Genomic DNA, 17,276 nt, shown 5'->3' with positions numbered 1-17,276 from the left:
CGATCATCTGAACTTCACTGGTTCCGAACGGACCTCTCTTGAGTGATCTACGGTCCTGACTGGGAACCATCAGGAGTGCCACGAGGAGTACGAAGGGAAGAGGACGATCGGGCGCTGGATTCGGAAGACAAGAAACTGTCCATGCGGTCCGGGTAAGGTCGTGTAAACACGACGAATTGCGGAATGATTGATGATTGATGGAAAATACTAGTATTTATTCTTTGTTAATTTATTTGGAGTTTCGCTGTCGGCAAACGGAGAAACAACCGGCTCTCTCTTTGCAAGCAGTGAAGGATAGGTAACGCACCCGTCGTGCCTATCTTTCTCCCCCACTGATCAATTGCCCCTCCCCATTGATTAACTGTTACGGATTGTTTTCTGGAGATTCTCTGTCTGCAAACAGGAAAGAATAGGTCCCCCTCTTTGCAGATAGTGAAAGGGTAGGTGACGCAGACCTTTGCGAGCCTACTTATTCTCCCCATTGACCATTTTTTATTTTTATTTATTGACCAAACATTGATTGCCCGATATTGGTTCTTGAGGTATTCACTGCTTGCAAACAACGTAGAATAGAAATATTCTGTCTAGTCTTTGCACACAGTGATAAGATAGGTAGTGCTGACTATTATCCCCATTGTGATCCGTCATGCCTGTCTTCTCCCCACTGATGGATAGCTGGTTCAGCCCGGACCGTTTATTAGAGGTGGACCATCTAGCCCCGCTGGAAGGCACCCCTAATAAAGACATGTTCACAAAGTATGGATTAATTACCATAGCCTATAGTAAGCTATGGCACAAGTATACCAAAACAAACCAAGAGAAACAGTGGCCACTGATAGGATCCTTCGATTTAGACAAAATAGAAACGGTAGAAATAGCCCTTCGTAATAATAAGACAACGCCTATTATGCTCGATAGTCTCGGTATGTGGCGTAAAGAAGCTACGCAACGAAAGGAAAGAGACGAAGTCAAAGTAGTTAAAGAAACGCGACAGGCAACCCTCCAAACGTCTGGTAGGCAAAAGGAAGGGCCAGCGACGACACAGTTCCGAGGATTAGACATAAAAAAAGGACGGTGTAAAGGGATGTGCCGACGGGTCAACCCCGAGACACAACGACCCAAAAGTAATCCCCCAACACTATGCACAGGACGAACAGATTTAAGGCAAAACCAATGTGCTTTCTGTAAATGTCTCGGGCACTGGAAAGCCCAATGCCCGACTCTACAGAACATAAGTAAGAGCGGAGGGTCGACAGAAATAACAGGCCGGCAGGAAGGGAAAAGGCGCGAGACAAAAACAAATCAGACTAACACGGACAGGACGGATAGAACCACCACGTTCGATTATGCTCGATGGCACAAATTTCGTCAGACCAATTTTAACGACATGTTAGAGTTCTGGGACTGATTGCCCCCCTGTTGCCCCCCACTCTGAAAAACAAAAGCAAATACAGGCCTGCGTAGACAACCTCCCGTTAGAAAAAAGACTCAGGGAAACCAAGCATCTGTTATATAATTTAGGATTTAATTACGATAAAGATAACACACAACCAACGATAAATAGAAAAACTAGTAAAACATTCTTTAAAGTAAACTGTACTAATAGGAACAATACAAAACATATTACACTCACTCCGGAAGTTCTCAAAATGTAACAAGTCAACGGTCCCGCCCATCCGGAAGGTGAAACACATAGCACGTGTGGGGCGGGGCCAGTCATCAGCCATAGACCAAAGGAAATCGCCGACGAGAAGGTACAGGAGGCTCCATGGGCCGACATGAAATGGTCTTCCCATACTCTCCTTCCTGGGGTGACGTCCCCTGGGCCACGAGTAGGGAGGGGGGTGGATGCAGATGACCCCCCTCCCTCGTATCTCCTGGTCCGGCCATCACGATTTCCTCCATCGAACTGGCGCAGGGGGACTGGGAGGGAGAGGCGACGCGGACAAGCCTCTCCCACCTCCACAGGTAGGAGGTTTCCCAGCCCCGGCCCGGCGCCGAAATCCTCCAGCCAGGCCACAGATCTATTTGCGTAGCACAGGACGTACAATGTTCAACGGGCCTATTTCCGCAGCACAGAGCGTACAATGTTCAACGGGCCTATTTTCGCAGCACAGAACATACAATGTCCGACGGGCATACTTGTGCAGCACCGGACATACAATGGTCCCCCAAGAGTCGGAGTCAGGGGTGTTGGGTGGTCATCATGTGCACCCCCGATTCAAAGGGACGGCGTGGGATGCGCCGGGAGAGGGAGGCGGCACGGACGAGCCTCCCTCACCTCCCCAGATGAAGGCTCCACAGCTGCACCCTGGCGCCCCGAACCAAATGTCCTGCTCCAACAGCATGATGTTCTGTCTTTGTCGCCACAAGAAGTTTTCTTCCACTCCTGAAAGACACGACGAAGGGCGGCGGCTGCAGGGTCTCAAAATGGCGTCTGGGCCCTCTGGAAGGCGGGTCTAGGCCGCTGGAGTAACTTTGTCCGGAATTGTAACTCGGGCACTTGCCCACCTGGGCACGAGCCCCCACCTCCGACAGCATCCCCACAGCTTTGAAGATTCTACCAGAGTCCCAGAAGCCCTCGGCCCCTACAGGCTTCCGGTAGGGAACAACTGGAACGACCATGACATAGCCGCAAGATGGTGGTGCTCTCGTGTCTGCACCAGCTTCAGTCTGAACCACCCAGGAACATTGTGGGCTAACGAATTCGAGTGAGTTCCGGCTGAACCTCAACGTGACCTGGTAGGGAAGATTCTACCTCCCTCCCCTCTTGATTGACGGTCCACATTACCAGCCCCTCTGTTAGCACAGGTTTTCGAACTGCCGAAAGGGATTCTGGTGCAACCAACCCGGCATCGCCCAAAATGGCGCCGGTATCAATAGGAACTTACGGACACCTCGTGGTGTTCTTTGACTAACATGACTTGATGTTCTGAGTTATGTATGTGAACCTTTGTACACTTGACGAAGAGGGGAGGAGGGTTCACTTGGCGAACATTTGAAAGGATCCCGTTAAAATGTTGATTTCAATGTACGATTTATTATGATATTTATTGTAACCGATACATAACGTAGCTTGCGACGCACGCCCACGGTATACATCTAGGAAATATGATTGCAATTAGTCTGACTGTGTTTCAATTTATGAAATAAATACCCTATGATCCCTCAATTATTAAAAGACGTTTTCAGTTTCTTGCAAATAACTAAGTAGACGTTTTTCAATGTTTTTAAATACTGCAAAATAGCCCCCTACTGTATGTGCTTCAGCCATCGCCGTGTCCGACCAAATACGATTGCATTCACATATTTACTTACTGAACGATTACGCAAATAAAGGTTTTCCAAACTATGAACAGGTATCGCATACTTTTGTAAATGTGGGAATTGGCGGGAGGGCTATTCTGTGCGCAACAGTTTTGCTCTCTTTTCAAGGTTATTAGAAAATGATTGTTCGGCCCTGGATTGATGATCGAATCAAAAGGTATGATACGCTGCCTCCAAATATGCGACTAGGCTCAGGAACTAACGCATGAAGAAGGACCTCGACTTCTGAGAATGGGTAAAGTATAGCGGTGTGAATGATAGAATGTTATAAAGGTATGGTGGTCGAAGGTACTAAGGGACAGGGTTGACCGAAGAACTAATATGCCTTAGAACATCACAGCTTTGGGAATGATTTAAGGATCCCGGTGGCTAGATACATCTACAAAACCAGGTACCCCGCGCTAGGCGCCTCTGATTCCTCTTTTTAGCGTTTCCCTACACACGATCTATAATGCCACCCTCGAACCCCCCATGAACAACCTATCACACTGCCCGCCCCCTTGACTTCAGAAACCAAGACCCTAGGGATTATATCCCGAGGAGATAAGTACGAGTATGTGGTAAGTAAATAACTTTCGTGCCCGTACATTTGATATGCTCGAATGTTGTCCCCCCTCCCTTTCTTCCTTTTTCTCCCTCTACAGGTTACATTGGAATAACGACTAGGGTATAGTAAAAGATCTGGAGCCATGCCATGTCCGATACATGAAGCGGACCTACGCTGCAAGATGGCACCTAAAGACACCCGACTCAATGCATGTCCTTATGTACCTGGCCTAATGCTCTTCCGTCCCAAACTGCATGCTTTCTACATTCTAACACAAGCCCAAAATGTTTCATGTTGGGTAATGCACTGAATAGCCTAAATAGTACATGGCCACTCTCCATGTCACACGTGTACTATTTAGCCTATTGTTGATCTCTCTCTCTCTCCCTCTCTATCTGTCTCTCTCTATCTTTCTCTCTCTATCTTTCTCTCTCTATCTGCCTCTCTCTCCCTCTCTCTCTCTCTCTCTCTCTCTCTCTCCTCCACTCTTTCGCTCTTCCTAGCAACTGGCACCTAATTGGCGAACCACTACCCCTGGTGCACCACCTGATTGGCTCCAAATACCACAAGTATTTGCACAAATTTGTCTTAAATATAAATTGCATCGATACCACATTACTACCTCTCCTTTTCTGCTAAATATTGATGAAACCTAGATTGACCGAAAAGAAAGGGACAGGTAAGATGACTAAGGTTCTCTAATCTGACCCATTTTGAGGGAACTACTTGTCAGTGGCATCCATGATAAAATGTTTCTGGTAACGCGACCTTCCCCGTCCCAAAATTGTATCAATGCCCCAATCAGCAAAGGCGATCGAGATATACCCGCCTTCCCAGGACACCATCAGTTTTGTATCGGCTGCCCCAGACGAGAATTTGAAAAATGTCCCTTGCTCCAATTCACTGTGTTCCTAGTTGTTTTCCATAAGACCCCACTCGCCTCAAAGATGAGTTTAATAGTTATCGCAAGCCCCCCCCCCCCGAGTTTTTAATGAAGTAGCCAGGTTGTAAGAAACAATGTAGAGATTAGAATGTTTACAAAGTTAAAATTAGATCGAAAAATGAAAGAACTTGTTGCATTAAACCTTGTTGAAAATGAGATGTTTAGCCAAAAGATAGGACGCATTGATGTAATGGAGAATAGTTTAGCCTATGTTCATTCCTCAGAAGGATGCCTATCAGACTATGGTGAATAACACGTTACACTTTTCCGTAAAATACAAAGCCCTGAAGACCGGTCTAGCCTTGCAAGACTCGTACTAGGGAAATGGGTCACTACCAGGAGAACTGACATGACTGTAATAAACGAATGCAATGAATGGGTATCAGACCTCGTACCACGACAAATGAATGTAATAAACCGACAAAACGCCAAAGAAATAACCACAAAGGGAAGTTGTTGGGAATCCGGCAAACCCATCATCAATTGTTTATACGTTGGCTGCAGACCTCAATGAAGCGGATGTTTACCTCAGTTGCTTGGTGTTGGGAGAGAAATAGATTAACGTAATTGCCTACCTCTTCAAAATCTCTAAAGACTGTCTTTTCAAACTCATTTAAGGGTACCACTGTCGGAGGAGAAATAGACCGGATGTGGGAGCACGCGGCCTGACTGCAGATCGTGGAACCTCAGCGACGGAGGCCAAGGCGAGACCACAACAGTAAGGAGTCGCAGGACAAGGCACTGTTTCCGACAAAACTAAAGGAAAGGGCTGACCTGAGGCCCCTGCTCTATGATCGACGAGTGCCGAAAGGTCCCCACTCTCTGAACGTGATTATGGACCCGCCTGTCTAAAATTTTCCGTCTCCCTGGTCTGTTCCCGACCTGGCCCTGCTCCATCCCCTCCTCCTCCGACCTGCCATAAGGACTATTCACCCACACACCCTCCCTCCACCTGAACTTTCAAAATCCTCTAAATCCTACTGTGCCATCCGGAGAAGGGTATTTCCTGCGTCAAAGAGGAGGGAGCCCTGACTAAGTAGACCACGAACTGTGTTAAATCTCAGAACGGTGACCTAAAAACACCACCAAGGGTCACCCCAAAGAGAAGCTAAACGAAGTATGTGGTTCTGCCCGGTACCGAGCACCTTGAAGATGATGGAAGCAACAGGAAATACCCACCACAGAAACCCAAGAACAGACAGACTCCACAACTCAAAGACAATTGCACCCTTCACCACAATCCTTTTCTGTCTCCTTCTAATGACCACTCTCTGGATTATGGAAGAAAATGCATCTGCTCCAAAACCGTAACGCATTTCTCCCATGAGGTCTGGCGAAACAATACAAAGGCACTCTCCTGCCCGCAGACCTCCAACGGCTCAACCCACATGGACATTCCTGCTAATGAACGAATTGTAATACAGGTGTTCAACAGTGCCAACAGAAGACGACAAAGAATGCTGAGAACTGACTAATAATGGTCCACGACCATAAGACACTGGGAACACTGATTATTGTTTTTACTATGTCTCATTTCTCTCCCAACCACCATTGAATTGACTATGCTCCAACCGAGTACAAAAAGAACCTACTTACGTGGTAACCTATCGGCTCCTATTCCGAATGACTACAAGCATCTATGATCTGTACCCAACGCTCTCACTGCATAATTTTTGTCTGATATTGCATTACTATGACTTTCCTGCAACAAAGCTTAACGATGAGCCCGCCCACTGGATGAAAAGATTTTAAAAATGTGATGTTTATGTACAGTTCTTTCACCTGGGTTATCACTTCCTTACTCATGACCACAACAGTAGACATAGATAGGAAATAGGCCAGCAAGATGTCTTAGAAATGTTAAAGGGAGGACTGTGGAAACTTAATACAGTTTGGTGAACATTATCTGCGCCATCTTCCCTTTTGCCCCGATGCCACACTCTTCGTCGCACACGCCCACCACATTAGCTGCCTTGACCAGAACCACCCTCTGCACACCCCTGACCCCCAGCACGGCTCTCCACCTACACAAGCACCCCCACGCACTGATCACTCCCGCTTTCACATGCCTTGCGCGTAAGCGGCAGTCATTTCGAGCACCATGGCCCCTCTGCCCCTCGCTGATAGCCAGCGCGTCTCTCTCTCTCTCTCTCTCTCTCTCTCTCTCTCTCTCTCTCTCTCTCTCTCTCTCTCTCTCTCTCTCTTAACCTCACAGGCATCCCCCGCACGCTGACAACCCCCTCGCTCTCACATGCCTTGGGTCATAAACCCCTCTTCAGCGCAGATCTGCCTCAGAATCCCATCCTGTCCCCAGCGCGACACCTCCCTTCATTCCTTTCATAGTCTCAGGCCCTTTGATGCAAACCTCCCTTTTCCTGTGTGCCCGTCTGTCTTCCTTGTTCCCAAGCCACCACCTGGCCCTGCGGATACTGTTTATTACCCCGTACAGTAGGAAGCCTCCCCTCCCCATCAAAAGACCCTCGAGCTGATCAAAGCCCCCACCCTACGAGATCCGATCAAACTCCACACATTCCGTGAATCGGCGGAATGTCCTGCTGCACGATAATCATCACCTGTTGTGACCGGGGTGGGGAATTCAACTGTAAATGTATGTGGGAACGGGCCTGAAGGGGAGATTCCGAGGATGTTCTTTCACATATCAAAGTGTTGCAAGAATGTGTTACGTGCAATAAAGATCATAAACCTGAGTATAAGAGGCCAGGCCTCAGAGATGCGGGTAGAGCACCTCGTGACGATACTTGCTGTCTGAATTGATGTGTTCTCCTCCGGAGAGAATAAACCCTCGTTTCCTGCCTTTCAGTCTCCAGCGCCTGCTTCTTCATTGATTAAATATTGGTGGGTCATAGAGGCGACACCGCCGGGCAACACAAAAGGGTCTTTGGTCACTGGTTGTCTACGACCCCTTTTACAAAGGAACTGGAGCAGGGAGCATGTAAGTCTGATGATGTTTCTCGTTTGGGTGGGCTGGCACTGGACCTACTCCTTGGGTTACACTGAGTCAGACAACAGGGGCACACCAAAATATTCACACACTCAATTACTTACCTGGCACCTACATGGCTAACATCCGGTGGCTCTGAATGGCTGACAATGTAACACACCCCACTCACACATAGAAGTACAGGCATGGAAAAGAGTGACTTTGGGACACACACACTCCCTCGCCCTGGAGACAGCTTGTTTGTCAGTGTTTGACACAACCCCACACCCCCAGGCATATACTGCAGCTGCACAACTACACGTCCAACACCCCCTGCCCTACAGCTACCTTCATGGTGACTTACCACTACATTGGGACCACCAAACAGCCTTGGGTACTGTGCCAGCACCTCGTCCACAAGGACCTCCAGCTCCTCACTTGTGAATGGACTGGCACAGATCTTCTCTGTCCTTGCCATCCCTGTGGACATGGAACACCTGTGGTGGAAGTGAGTGGTGAGGGGTCCCAGGCAACAGGCTCTTGAGGCAGCAGCAGGAGAGGGTCCCAGGCAGCAGGCTCTTGAGGCAACAGCAGGAGAGGGTCCCAGGCAGCAGGCTCTTGAGGCAGCAGCAGGAGAGGGTCCAAGGCAGCAGACTCTTGGGGCAGCAGCAGGAGAGGGTTCCAGGCAGCAGGCTCCTGGGGCTGCAGCAGGAGAGGTTCCCAGGCAGCAGGCTCTTGAGGCAGCAGCAGGAGAGGGTCCTAGGCAGCAGGCTCTGTGAGCAGTGGAAATGTGATGCTCACTCCCACAGATTTATAGCCCCCTGGGCTCATTTGTAAGCTGAAAAGCTGCTACAATTTCTTGTCCAGGTCTGCCTCTTTCGAAAATGTCCAATGACCGCCTCTGCAGTGGCGGTGCACACCTTCCGCGATTTTCAAATCTGCGTCATGCCACCGTGATCATTGCTGCCGCTGGCTGTATGCAATGCTCCATGGCGGTGATACACCGTGGGGGCTCGGGGTGCACTACCGCGATGGTGCATCTTTCAAAAGCATTGAATGACCGCCTACGTTGTGGCGGTGCACACCTTCCGTGATATTCAAATCTGCATCATGCCACCGCGATCATCGCTGCCATTGGCGGATCATGCCCACAGCCATCTACACATGCCTCCATGCCAAGGGCTACTGCACTTGTGAAGGGGGTGGTCCTGGTGTCACCGGGGCCAGGCGGTAGCTACCGCCATTTTAGTAACATTTACTGGCTATGTCCATCGTGAACACTGCATCAGTACACAGCAGCAACATGGTGAAGGGCACATCCTTGTAAACACAATGCCATTCTTCCATATCATCCACAGGTGGACGCACGTTCTGTGTGTCGCACTTTGGTCTGTGATCCCTGCCATGTCACTTATGCATTTGATGGTTGATGATGCTTGACACTCTTAAGCTGGTGTCAATGATGTTGAAGAAATCAATGTGTTGTGGGTCAGTGCTGAGTTTGTCAAGGCTTGTCTCACTGTATGGTATTGTACCAGACTGGTGCTTTCACATCAGCTCACGCACACAACTGAAATGTTTCTGTCTGCTGTGATCATTATGTTGTGGATGTGTGCAGAGTTTACATGATGCATTGAGGTGTGAGATGTACATTAGATGTGTATGATACAGTCATGGTCATTTTAGACACATTGGCGGACGGTACAGCACCAGGCGTGCACATGTGAAATGTGTGGTTCAGTATGTGTGCATTCACATTGACCTATGTGTTGTTTGCGGCACTTGTGTATTGTTAGTGGAGAGGTGTGCCCTCTGTGTGCCCTCTGTATGTCTCAACTGGCCACCCATGTAACCTGGTGTGCCATGCATCTCTCAGGGCAGTCTTTGCCATGACATCGTTGATGGTGAGTGCTGTGGCCATCTCATGATGGTTGTCACTGACATTTGCACATTTACATCTCAACTAGGAGGAGGCCAAATCTCCTACGTCACCTGACAGTGTTGGAGGACATGGAGAATGTTGCAATCATTCGGAAATTCCACCTCGACAGACCAACACTGAAGACCCTGTGTGATCTTTTGGAGCCTCACCTGCAGCCTCGCCGCCACTATCCAACACCATTCCCACCCACATACAAGGTGATAGCAGCCCTCCACTTTTTTGCAACTGGTTCCTCCCAGGAGACCGTGGCCAGCGCTGGAGGGATGTCGCAGCCCATGTTCAGCCAGGTGCTGAGGGATGTTCTTGCAGCCATGATGCGATGTAAGAATCGCTACATTCATTTCCCTAGGGGAATAGAATTGGCCGGTGTGAAGGGTGACTTCTATCCCCTTGGGCGCATCCCCCATGTTGTTGGTGCCATCGATTGCACCCATGTAGGTCTGGTGCCACCACAGGCAACTGAGCACATTTTTAGAAATCGTAAATATCAACATTCTATCAATGTGCAGGTGGTGTGCCTTGCGGACATGACCATTTCCCATGTGTGTGCAAGATTTCCTGGCTCTGCACATGATCTGTACATCATGAGGAACAGCATGGTGCCACCGATGATGGAAAATCTGCATTCCGAGCATGCTTGGATAGAGGGTGAGTATGCCTACTGATATGGCGTGCTGTGTTACCTGCTGCACTCTGGCTGTGTAACATTGCAATGGGTGTTTGTCATTCACCGGTGACTCAGCATATCCCAGTCGGCCATGGCTGTTGAGCCATCTAAGGTAGGACCCCGGGTGACGTCCGGTACAAAGAGGCCCATGGCAGGACCTGACGTGTAATCGAGCGGACTTTTGGCGCGCTGAAGTCAAGATTCCGCTGCCTTGACAGGACAGGAGGTGCACTGGCATACTCGCCTGGGAAGTTCTGCAAGATCGTTGTGGCACGCTGTATGCTGCACAACCTGGCCATCCATAAGTGGATCCCCCTGCTCATGGATGATGGTGAGGAACCAAGGCCACCGCCTGCTCAAGGACCTGAGTCCAGTGATGAGGACAGTGGAGAGGAGGAAGGAGTTGACCTGTGCCAACAGCTCATCGACCGCTACTTCACTTGAAGGTGGGTGACGAGGTACAATTTGTAAATTTTCGTGTGTGGTTGCTGTTGTTGTGAAGGGCTATGCATGGATGTAACAGACAGGCACATGTGGAGTGACCTGTATGCGAAAATGTGTCAGTGACATTTCACATGTGACCATATGCAGGACTCTGTTTGTTGACACTAGCTGCACATTGTGTTGTCTGCCTGTACAGTTATGTTGTTCTTTGGTGTTGTGTTATGTCTGTGATAGCACACTGACGCCAGTGACTGTTGTTCTGTTGTGTCTCCCTAGGTGCTAAGGAGTCATCCTGGCCTACATAATGTACATCTTTTGTATACACCATGGAAATTTTGGACACAGTCAAAATAGCACTAAAGACAAGACTGCACAAATTGCAGTGTGTAAGGTATTTTATTTACAAAGTGGCCATGTGAGGGGGGCGTGCATTTTCACAGGTAAGTAGTGATGGAGCAGTGAGTTGACAGTCATGGTAGATGAGATGCAAGAGTAGAGACCACATGGATGTGGTGACCCAGTCCAACAGACATGTGCCATTCACAAGGCACTGCGGGGAAGCACAATTCAAAGAGTATATGCAGTGGGGAAGAGGGTTGCCATCAGGGCTGGCTCCGTGACTGGCGTGTGGCTGGTGCTTTGCCTCCAGAGACTCCCAGGCTCTTCTTTGGATGCCCCCTTGATCTTTTGGGGGGGCTACTGCTTGGCCAGCGGCGTCTGAGGACTCACCCCTCTCTGTGGTGGCAGGGGAGGATGGTGCACTGTCATCCTGTGGCACAACAGAGGGGGGTGGAGGTGTTGTTTGGGATGATGGCCTGTCCCTCAGTAACGCCACTTGCTGGCCCATGAGGTCTACCATCTGCCCAAGGCGGTTGTCGATGGACCTCATCAGCAGGATGAGCTCCGGTAATAGTTCATCAGACTGGCCACTTTGTCCCTGGACCTGTTGGTATGCCTCCACAACTCTGGTGAAGTGATCCAGGGATGATGTCCACTCCTCCTGAGGTCTGGTGGTGACCCTGGCCCTCCCACCTACCCTGCTGCCACGGACCTGTTGCCTCGCCACTCTGGGTCCACACTCTCCCTGCCCTCCACAGTTGTTGGTGTGGCCTGGTCATCCCCTGGGACAGGGAGGGTGCTGCAGGTGGTACTGGTGGTACTGGTGGTGAAGGTGGTGGCGGTGGTGGCGGTGTTGGCAGCGGTGGAGGTGGAGGCTGTGACTGTAGGGGTCTGCTGTGCTGTTGCAGCAGACATGGTGGTGGGGAGTATGGGGTCTTGGGACCTCTGGGTCTGTGGCACACCAGATGGGCCGGCCTGGAGCAACAGTCCAAACTTTCCTGGGAGTCAACATCCGATAGTCCATGTACCGGGGGTGGAGACTGGCTCTGCTGTTCGTTGTTGTGGTCCTCAGCAGTGAGTTCTTCATCACCTGTGGATTAGATGGGTAATGGTCAGTGTTGGGCACTGTTCAAGTAGTGTGTCACCTGCGTGTCCTCAACTGTCTGCACACTACACAATTGTAAAGTCACCACTAGTATTATTATTCATTGCAAGACTGTGTAATTTCATGGTGCAGAGGAACATCATTTAATCATACATGTCAGGCGTCAATGCACTACATGCAATTGTTGCTGTTTGTAGGGATGCAGGTCTCACACACACACATCAAGAAGAGTGAAGATGGCTACCTACCTGTTAGGTGAGGGAGAACATTGCAATGGCTGACATATGCTCCTGGGTGGGAGGGAGTGCTCCATGCGGCTGGAGTGTGGGCCAGGGGGCATGGTGGGAGTAGTGATATAGGCCTCCCATCCCCAAACAGGCCTCCCAATCAAGTTGGACAAACATCACAAGCAAGATGGCTACCTACCTGTTAGGTGAGGGAGAACAGTGCAATGGCTGACACATGCTCCTGGGTGGGTGAGGACTCCATGCTGCTGGGGTGTGGGACAGGGGGCATGCTGGGAGTAGTGATACAGGCCTCCCACACCCAAACAGGCTTCCCAAAGCAAGTTGGACAAACATCACAAGCAAGAGGGCTTCTTACCTGTTAAGTGAGGGAGAACAGTGCAATGGCTGACACATGCTCCTGGGTGGGAGGGAGTGCTCCATGCGGCTGGGTTGTGGGCCGGGAGACATGGTGGAAGTAGTGATACAGGCCTACCACCCCCAAACAGGCCTCCCAAGCAAGTTGGACAAACATCACAAGCAAGATGGCTTCTTACCTGTTAGGTGAGGGAGAATAGTGCAATGGCTGACACATGCTCCTGGGTGGGTGAGGCCTCCATGCTGCTGGAGTGTGGGATAGGGGGCATGCTGGGAGTAGTGATACAGGCCACCCACCCCCAAACAGGCCTCCCAAGCATGTTGGACAAACATCACAAGCAAGAGGGCTTCTTACCTGTTAGGTGAGGGAGAACAGTGCAATGGCTGACACATGCTCCTGGGTGGGAGGAATTGCTCCATGCGGCTGGGGTGTGGGCCAGGGTGCATGGTGGGAGTAGTGATACAGGCCTCCCACCCCACAACAGGCCTCCCAAGCAAGTTGGACAAACATCACAAGCAAGATGGCTACCTACCTGTTAGGTGAAGGAGAACAGTGCAATGGCTGATACATGCACCTGGTTTGGTGAGGCCTCCATGCTGCTAGAGTGTGGGACAGAGGGCATGCTGGGAGGAGTGATACAGGCCTCCCACCCCCAAACAGAGCTCCCAAGCAAGTTGGACAAACATCACAAGCAAGATGGCTTCTTACCTGTTAGGTGAGGGAGAACAGTGCAACGGCTGACACATGCTCCTCGGTGGGGGGGAGTGCTCTATGCGGCTGGGGTGTGGGCCAGGGGACATGGTGGAAGTAGTGATACAGGCCTCCCACCCCCAAACAGGCCTCCCAAGCAAGTTGGACAAACATCACAAGCAAGATGGCTACCTACCTGTTAGGTGAGGGAGAACAGTGCAATGGCTGACACATGCTCCTGGGTGTTTGAGGCCTCCATGCTGCTGGAGTGTGGGACAGAGGGCATGCTGGGAGTAGTGATACAGGCCTCCCACCCCCATACAGGCCTCCCAAGCAAGTTGGACAAACATCACAAGCAAGATGGCTTCTTACCTGTTAGGTGAGGGAGAACAGTGCAATGGCTGACACATGCTCCTGGGTGGGAGGGAGTGCTTCATGCGGCTGGGATGTGAGCCAGGGGTCATGGTGGGAGTAGTAATACAGGCCTCTCACCCCCAAACAGGCCTCCCAAGCAAGTTGGGCAAACATCACAAGCAAGATGCAAGCCAAATCACTTATGCACACTCTTGTATATACATTAATTATGTCAAAGTGGAGATAGAAAGCAAAGGACACAAAGTCTATTAATCAAATAATTCAAAATAACAGATCTTGTCCTTGGAGTAGATTGTTCCAACAGTAGTGTCTTTAATGTTCCAACAGAAACCAGCCGACGCGTGTTTCGTCGCACAGGGGACAGTTTCCCGCGACTCCTCATGGCTCGAAATACAAAGAGTGTTGTGCGTTAGTCGCTCTGTCGGTGATAATTCCAACCCGACAGGGCCCAGGACTTGAAGGTAGGTAATGGAAGTCGTTATGGAATTCTGTTTGAACAACAGTGATCTTATATTATGCATCCCGGAATTGCCATACCTCTTTCTGGAGTGTCCTCGATACCCGTCAGATACCCTTTTTCCAGCATCTTCGGATCCTGGAAGATTGAGAATTCCGGAATGACTGCTGAAAGTAGTGATACAGGCCTCTCACCCCAAACAGTCCTCCAATACAAGATGGCTACCTACCTGTTAGCTGTGGGAGAATAGTGCAATGGCTGACACATGCTCCAGGGTTGGTAAGGCCTCCATGCTGCTGGAGTGTGAATTATGGGCATGCTGGGTGTGGTAGTGCAGGTCTCCCTCCCCAAAACAGACCTCACAGTGAAGATGGCTGGCTACCTGTTAGGTGAGGGTGAACAGTGCAATGGTGTTTGGGTTGTGAAAGGAAGTACTTATCAGTGTGTTGTTTGGCATTTGTTTGTACTTACCAGCCTTCATTCCCCCGTGTACTCCTGTGAGACTCTCAGGATGCAGTATGGCAAGCACCTTCTCCCCCCATGGTATGAATGTTTTCGGTGGGATGGGAGGGCCATGCCAGTCACGTTCACCAGCTCCAAGTTCTTGCTACTCTTCTCCTTGACAACCCTCTTGAGATCATGCCACCGCTTCATGATCTCCTTCTTGGATTTTGAGGTGGTCCCTACTGCATTGACCCTTTGTACTATCCTTTCCCACATTTGTGTCCTTGTGCCTAATGGGGTCTGTTGGACCAGGCAACCAAACAGTTGTGGCTCTACTCTGACAATCTCATTGACCGTGACTGTCAAATCACCATCTGTGAATTTGGGCATCTTCTGTGAGGTCATGGTATGTGGTGGTTAAAGTGTTTGTGGGTGAGGGTGTGTGGGTGGCGCGTGTGGTGTTGGTGTGTGAGGTGTGTTGTGTGCTGGGGGATTGTTTGTGCTGGTGTGATCGTGGTAGTGATGGTGGTGGTGGTTGTGTGTGTGTGTGCTTTGCTCTTTTGCCTCTCCTGTCAGATGTAGTGTATGGCCTTCCCTTCTGGAGAGTTGCAAAGGATTGTGGTCAGTGAAGGGGCTGGTTTTATACTCAGCTATGTGGGTGTGTCCAAGTGGAATTTGGCTGTCAGGTGTGTTTTGGGAGTTGTCCTGTGCTTTTATTTTTGGTTTTGCATTTATTTATTTCATTTGTATTTTTTTAATGTATTTGGGGGGCATGGCTACTTTGATTTGTGCAATGTTTGGCATCACTGAGGTGTTTTTGCATCCGCTATCCTAATGGGGGCCTTAGTCTCTAATATTTTCCTCAGAAAAGTGTTCCTTCTCTTACCAGGACTAATTTTCTTTTTCTTAACACATGGTTCTTCATGTAAATCTTGTGGATGACTTCTCTTCAAATAAACACCTTTCTTTCGTTGTTTCCTCTTTTGAGACTTCGTAGGCATGATACAGTTTTTTCAGTATTGATAAACAGAATCTATTATAAAAAATATATATAACATTACAAAAATAAATATATAAAATATTCTATAATATTACTTATAAGAACAGAAGGAGGATTATGAGGACAAATGTGAGACTATGAAAATAAAAGTACATACAATAAGAGAGGAAGGAGTATGAAACAAGGGAAAATATAACGAAAAAGGGGAGTATAAAAAGACACTGCAATATAACGGGCTAAAAGAAGTATGAATAATTTGGAAAGTATGAATAGGTAAGGGAGAGTATGAAGAGAAAGATGGAAATATGAGGAGAGAAGAAAGAGTATAAGAAGACAAAAGAGAGTAAGAGGACAGAGGGGGCACTATAAGAAGAGAGAGAACGACTAAAGGAAAAAGAAGGAATATGTGAAAAGATGCACAACTATTAGAACAAAAAAGGAAGACTAGCAAAGTACAGTGTGTATAAGGAGAAAGAGAACAGTACCAGAAGAGAGCACGGAGAATGTGAGGAAAAGTGGAGCATAAGGAAAAAAGGGGTGTACAAGAACAGAGGATACAGTCTGAGGAGAAAAGAAGGAGTATAAACAGATGGAGAATTATAAAGAGCAAAAAGTGTATGACGAAAGAGGCAGAAGTATGCAAGAGAAACAAATATAAAAAGAGAGGTCAGTATGAAAAGACGGAGAATATGAGGAAAGTGCTGCAGAGTGTATGCAGGGAGTCAAGGAGGAGTAAGAGATGAGAGCAAACAATATGAACAGATTTAAGAAGTGTAAACAGAGAGGGCAGAAAATGAAAATAGAAAAGAAATATGAATAAAAAGAGGAAAATATGAACACAGAGAGAAGGAGTATAGGACAAAAGGAAATATAAGAAAAGCTCAGTAGTATGAGGAGACATGGAGAAGTAAGAGAAGAGAGAGGACAATACGAAAACAGGGGGGAGTATAAGAACAGGGGGGAAATGAGGAGAGGAATATGATAATAAGAAAAGACAGCAATATTAGTAGAGAGTGCAAAGTATAAAAAAAGAGAGGAGAAATGTGAGTACAGAGAGAAGAGTATTAGAAGAAAAAGAAAAGTGTGAGAAAATAATAGGGAGTACCTGCAAAGAACAGCGAAAATAAGAAGAAAAAGAGAATATAAGAACAGAAGAGTATATATGAACAAAGAGGAATGAATGTAAAAAGACTCGGAGACAAAAATGTGGAGAAAAGACAAATATAAAGGAAGACTTACCGTATAAGGAGAGAGGGAGTACTATGAGAAGACAGTAATAACTATGACAACAGTGGCGAATATAAAGACAAGAGAGAATATAAAGAGGAGGACAAATATGCAAAAGGAGGAGCAAGTATGAAAAAAAAGGATAAAAAGAGAGCAGAGTATAAGAAAAAGAAGATAGTATAATGAGAGAGGAAGGACTAAGATGAGAGAGGAGGGAGTATGACA

Source organism: Lissotriton vulgaris, chromosome 8 (genome assembly GCF_964263255.1).
Source record: "Lissotriton vulgaris chromosome 8, aLisVul1.2, whole genome shotgun sequence".
Classification (NCBI taxonomy): domain Eukaryota; kingdom Metazoa; phylum Chordata; class Amphibia; order Caudata; family Salamandridae; genus Lissotriton; species Lissotriton vulgaris.
This window is presented reverse-complemented; position numbering follows the sequence as displayed.